At 37.0% G+C, this 6440-nt stretch overlaps 1 pseudogene; it reads left to right on the top strand.

The window, feature by feature from the left end:
• Positions 1 to 2693: 2693 nt before the first annotated feature.
• On the top strand, positions 2694 to 5244 carry LOC129518030 (stress-70 protein, mitochondrial-like; annotated as a pseudogene).
• Positions 5245 to 6440: the final 1196 nt, after the last annotated feature.

Raw genomic sequence — 6440 nt, 5'->3', positions numbered from 1 at the left:
ACATATTTATTTTCGTCTAAGACATTTTAGAGAAAACACGTTTTATTTTTTATTTTATTTTTAATTTCATTTATTTATTCATGAGAGACACACACACAGAGAGAGAGAGGCAGAGACACAGGCAGAGGGAGAAGCAGGCCCCATGCAGGGTGCCTGAAGTGGGACTTGATCCCGGGTCTCCAGGACCACGACCTGGGCTGAAGGCAGAGCTAAACTGCTGAGCCACCCAGGCTGCCCGAGAAAACACTTTGTAAATCTACATGTAATGCTGTCATGAGAAATGTATTTTAAATCATAAGTATGTATCTATATTCATCATTTTTATGATGTAACTATTTATATATTTGCTTTTAAAGTAGTCTTTAAAACGTTTGTTCATACAACAGAAAAAAAAGAAAAAAGAAAAAGATTTGTTCTTAATGGTATCTAAAATCTGCAATTGTGACATCATCTCCCCTCTCCATAGACAATCATTTTAAATTTAGTATTAATTTTTCATCATCCTCTTTTTTCTTACCAATGGTGACTGGTAATTTCTATTAGCATCCCAAAGTAACATTAATAGGGCTTAGTTTAGATCAACGTATCTTCCTCAAGTAGTTGTTTAAAATAAAGCAATCGTGAGAGGTCTTGTACTATGAGATAAGAATTATAAAGATCTCTTCTTTGCGATAAAATTTTGGAGCTAAAAATTCACTTTTTATTCAGGAAGATAAAGAATTCATTTACTTAGTTTTCTTCCCTTTTTATGACTTCTTTAGTACAGATATTTTAATAATATCCTATTTAGTATTCTCTTTAATTGTTATGTGCTATTTTCCCTAGTCCTCTATTAATAAACCTTTAATTGGGGATCCCTGGGTGGCTCAGTGGTTTGGCGCCTGCCTTTGGCCCAGGGCACGATCCTGGAGTCCCGCCCACATCAGGCTCCGGGCGTGGAGCCTGCTTCTCCCTCTGCCTGTGTCTCTGCCTCTCTCTCTGTGTGTGTCTATCATAAATAAATCTTTAAAAAAAATAAACCTTTAATTCCAAATTCTAACAATGAAAAATGATGATGCAATAAACATTACCTTGCATATATTGTTACATGCCTCTGTATTTCTACAGGATAAATTCCTAGAGATAGAATTGCTATGTGAAAGGGAACAAGCAGAATACATTTGAAACTATTGCCAAACTGACCTACAGATATATAAATAAATTTATGTTGCCATGCATAATGGCATGAAAAGGTCCTTCTCATCTCTCTGATGATAGGGAGTATAATTGACCTGCAGCCCAGCTGCAGCACTTTGAAATCAATCATTGTATTTGCTCTGTTCAGAGGCCATTCTTCTCATCAGTTGCTCCCAGTCAGTAAATAATTGGGCATAGCAAATATAAGACAGGTCTACTTTGAGACATTCAGGACTGTTCTGATGGGAGACTTTGGCTCAGGGATGCCCCAATGATCTTGCAGAAGTTTCTTAGGACTGCAGTGCAGGCTAGAATGCTTTTAGCCACTCTTTATTTCTCTCCTCTTTACCTTTCTCTTTCATCTAGAAGGCCACATGTATAGGACTGTGAACAGGTCTAGGGCTATCCACAAGCTCAGAAAACATCTGAGAAGGCCCTAATCTCTCACCTCTCACTAACCTTAAGTCTTTAAACAAGCAGGAAGTGAAAGCTAAGGTGGAGTTGTAAACTTCCTGGCCAAGTGTTTAAGATATGTCCTGGCATTTGCATATATCCCCACAGATAGCCCTGCTACAAAAGCTAGGAGATTTATTGGTTTCAGGTATCTAAGGAAATCTTCATATAATCACTAGCTGCCCAGTAAGCAGCCTGAGCAGAGATGTCAGAGGTTACACATCACAAAGAATACAGACTTTACTGCATTATTTTAGAAACTCCACTAAAAAAAAAAAAAAAGAGAGAGAGAGAGAATGAGAGAGAGAGAGCACTACACATTTATTAGAATGGCCAAAATCCAGAACATTGGCAATACTAAATATTGGCAAGGATATGCAAAAGAATCTGATTTGAAGGTTTCCTGCATAATAATATCTAAAATGTGCAGGTTTCAATAAAAATTCGGGCAGCCCCAGTGGCTCAGCAGTTTAGCGCCACCTTCAGCCTAGGGTGTGATCCTGGAGACCCCTGATCGAGTCCCATGTCAGGCTCCCTGCATGGAGTCTGCTTCTCCCTCTGGCTGTGTCTCTGACTCTCTCTCTCTGTGTCTGTCATGAATAAATGAAATCTTAAAAAAAATTGCAACATATGTGAAGGAATAAGAAAGTATGGCTGATACATAGGAAAAGCAGTCAGTATGACATGTCCCTGAGGAAGCTCCAACATTGGACTTACTAATTAAATGTTGAAATTGCTAATTTAATATGTTCAAAGAACTAAAAAAAAAAATAATCACACCTAAATAACTAAAGAAAATATGAGAACGAGGCCACCAAATAGAGAATATAAACAAAGGAGTATAATGTATTTCTTAAAAAGGACCAAATAGCAATTCTGAAGTTGATTAAATAACTGGAATGAAAATTTCACTAGAGTGGTTCAGCAGCAGATTTGAAGAAACAGAAGAAAGAATCAGCAAAACTGAAGCTAGTTCAATTTAGATTATCCAATCTGAGGAAAAGAGTCATGTAATTCAAGAAAGAAACAAAGGATCACTGCTATTTTTGAAGGTACAAAGGAGCATGAGCCAAAAAAGAGTACATTTCCAGAAGCTGAAAAGGCAAGGGAACAGGTTCTCTTTTAAAGCCTGCATAAAGGAATACAACTACTTAAACATCGTGACATTAGCCCAGTGAGACCTACTTAGACTTCTGAGGTATTGAAATGTAATTTTAAAAATTGGTTATTTTAAACTCATAAGTTAGTGATAATTTGTTACAGCACAACAGAAAATTAATACAAATTTGGGAACACAATCTCCGGAACTGACTACAGTTAATCCTTGAACAATGTAGTAGTTATACATGCCAATCCCTGACAAAATTGAAAATACGCATATAACTTTTGACTACCCAAAAAGTTAACTACTAATAGCCTACTGTTTAGTGGAGCCTTATAGAAAATATAAACGGTTTATTAACACGTATTTTATAAATCATATGTAGTATGTACTGTATTCTTACCATAAAGAAAGCTAGAGAAAATAAAACGTTATTAAGGAAATCCTAAGGAAGAGAAATTGTTTTTAAAGTACTGTGCTATAAAAAAATCCACATATACGTGAATTTCCACAGTTCAAACTTATGTTGTTCAAAGGTCAACTATATATGTTAGGCCACAAAATAAGTCACAATAAATATAAAAGGAAATCATGTCAAGTATGTTTTCTGACCACAATAGAATAAAATTTGAAATCAATAACAAAAAAAAACCCCTGAAAAATCCTGCAATCTATGAAATTAAATAACATGTTACTAAATAACCAATGAGTCAATAAAGAAATCACAAGACAAATTAGAAAATACATTGAGCCAGAAACACCCCTTCAGTTGTGGCCTTTACATCAGATGGTGAGCGACTTGTTGGCATGCCAGCCAAGAGACAGGTTGTCACCAACCCAAACAATGCATTCTATGCCACCAAGCGTCTCATTGGCCAGTGATATGATGACCCTGAAGTACAAAAAGATATTAAAAATGTGCCCTTTAAAATTGTCCGTGCCTCCAATGGAGATGCCTGGGTTGAAGCTCATGGAAAACTCTATTCTCAAAGTCAGATTGGAGCATTTGTGTTGATGAAGATGAAAGAGACTGCAGAAAATTACCTTGGGCATACAGCAAAAAATGCCATGATCACTGTTCCAGCTTATTTCAATGACTCAGAGACAGGCCACTAAGGATGCTGGCCAGATATCTGAACTAAATGTGCTTTGAGTGATTAATGAACCCACAGCTGCTGCACTGGCCTATGGTCTAGATAAATCAGAAGACAAGATCATTGCTGTATATGATTTAGGTGGTAGGACTTTTGATATTTCTATCCTGGAAATTCAGAAAGGAGTGTTTGAGATGAAGTCCACCAATGGAGATACTTTCTTAGGTGGTGAGGACTTTGAACAGGCCTTGCTATGACACATTGTGAAGGAGTTCAAAAGAGAGACAGGAGTTGATTTAACCAAAGACAACATGGCACTTCAGAGGGTTCGGAAGCTGCTGAGAAGGCTAAGTGTGAACTCTCCTCATCTGTGCAGACCGACATTAATTTGCCATATCTTGCTATGGATGCTTCTGGACCCAAGCATTTGAATATGAAGCTGACATGGGCTCAGTTTGAAGACATTGTCACTGATCTAATCAGGAGAACCATCGCTCCATGCCAAAAAAGCCATGTAAGATGCAGAAGTCAGCAAGAGTGACATTGGAGAAGTGATTCTTGTTGGTGGCATGACTAGGATACCCAAGGTTCAGCAGACTGTACAGGATCTCTTTGGCTGAGCCCCATGCAAAGCTGTCAATCCTGATGAGGCTGTGGTCATCGGAGCTGCCATTCAGGGAGGTGTGTTAGCTGGTTATGTCACAGATGTGCTGCTCCTGCATGTCACTCCTCTGTCTCTGGGTATTGAGAATGTGGGAGGTGTTTTTACCAAACTTATCAACAGAAACACCACTATTCCAACCAAGAAAATCCAGGTGTTTTCTACAGCTGCTGCTGGTCAGACTCAAGTGGAGATTAAAGTGTGTCAGGGTGAGAGAGAGATGGCTTGGAATTCCAATCAAAGGTAAGCAGCCCCTCGTGGAGTCCCTCAGATTGAAGTTACATTTGACATTGATGCCAATGGGATTGTACATGTTTCAGCCAAAGATAAGGGTACAGGACATGAGCAGCAGATTGTGATTCAGTCTTCTGGTCAGTTAAGCAAAGATGATATTGAAAATATGGTTAAAAATGCAGAAAAGTATGCTGAGGAAGACAGGTGAAAGAAGGAACGAGTTGAAGCAGTTAATATGGCTAAAAGAATCATTCATGACACAGAAACAAAAATGGAAGAATTCAAGGACCAATTGCCTGCTGATGAATGCAACAAGCTAAAAGAAGAGATTTCCAAAATGAGGGAACTTCTGGCTCGAAAAGACAGTGAAATGGGAGAAAACAAGGCAGGCAACATCTTCCCTTCAGCAAGCATCACTGAGGCTCTTTGAAATGGCATACAAAAAGATGGCATCTGAGTGAGAAGGCTCTGGAAGTTCTGGCACTGGGGAACAAAAGGAAGATCAAAAGGAGGAAAAACAGTAATAACAAACTTCAGAGTCAAAATATGATGCTTGGGAGTGAAGGGACTTTTGAGCAGAAATGGGGAAACTTCGATCTTTTACTGTGTTTTTGCAGTATTCTATATATAATTTCCTTAATATGTAAATTTAGTGACCATAAGCTAATGATTATTTAATGAGAATTTCAACCGTACAAAATTCACAGTACTCTGTACTTAGTCATTTATCACCTGCATGTAAAGGGAGGGGAAGATTTGTTGATCATTATATAAACAAAGTTTTGTGCTTTAGTAGCTGTATTTTCAAGAGGTGAAACCATCTCTAAGCAGAATGATGAAGGTAGTCAGCCACACACCTGGAATGAGACCATGGGATGAGATCTTCTAGTGAATTAAGAACTACTACACCAGCCTTTGTGTACATGGGATTCTTCATGAAACTGAGGCCTTACAAGGCAAGCCAGCTATGCCATGTTGGAGGGCAGGGCAGGAGTAGCTAGATAACAGAAAAATAGCTGTTAGTTACAGCTTTATATTTTTATTTTTATTTTATTATTTTTTTTCAGCTTTATATTTTTAAAGGTAATAGGGCTCCCTAACTTTCCTAAGGCATATTTTTCTAGCTAGCTTCTGGCCTGTGTCTGGCACTTCTGTCCTTGTTGATGGCTCTTTTTTTTTTTTTTAATCCATTCTGGTTTTTTTTTTTAATAAATATGAAAAAGTAAAAAAAATACTTTGAAATAAATGAAAACAAAAACAAAACATATCAAAACTTGGGATGCAGAGTAAGCAGTGCTTAGAGCTAAAATTATTGCTCCATGTGACTATATTAAAAAAAGAAAGATCTCAAAATTAGTATCCTAATCTCTTACTTTGGAGTTTGGAGCAAACTTCAGCAAGCTGAAGAAATAAATAACAACTAGAGTGGAAATAGATAAATAAGTAAATAAAATATAGTAAAATAATAAGGATACTCAAAATCAATTTTTTTCTTTTGAAAAAATCAACAAAACTCACAAATATTCAAGTAGACAGATCAAGAGGAAAAAGAAAACTCAGATGATTAAAATTAAGAATGAAAGAGGAAATACTGATTTAAAAAAATAAAAATAAATTATAAGGGAATATTAAAAAATGGTTGTATGCAAACAAAATAGATAACATAGAAAAGACAAACTCTTCTGGGGACACAGTCTATCAGAACTGACTAAAGAGGAAA

This window comes from Nyctereutes procyonoides, unplaced genomic scaffold, assembly GCF_905146905.1.
Source record: "Nyctereutes procyonoides isolate TBG_1078 unplaced genomic scaffold, NYPRO_anot_genome, whole genome shotgun sequence".
Classification (NCBI taxonomy): Eukaryota; Metazoa; Chordata; class Mammalia; order Carnivora; family Canidae; genus Nyctereutes; species Nyctereutes procyonoides.
Note: the sequence above shows the minus strand (reverse complement) of the source record. Positions and strands in the feature narration are given on the sequence as shown.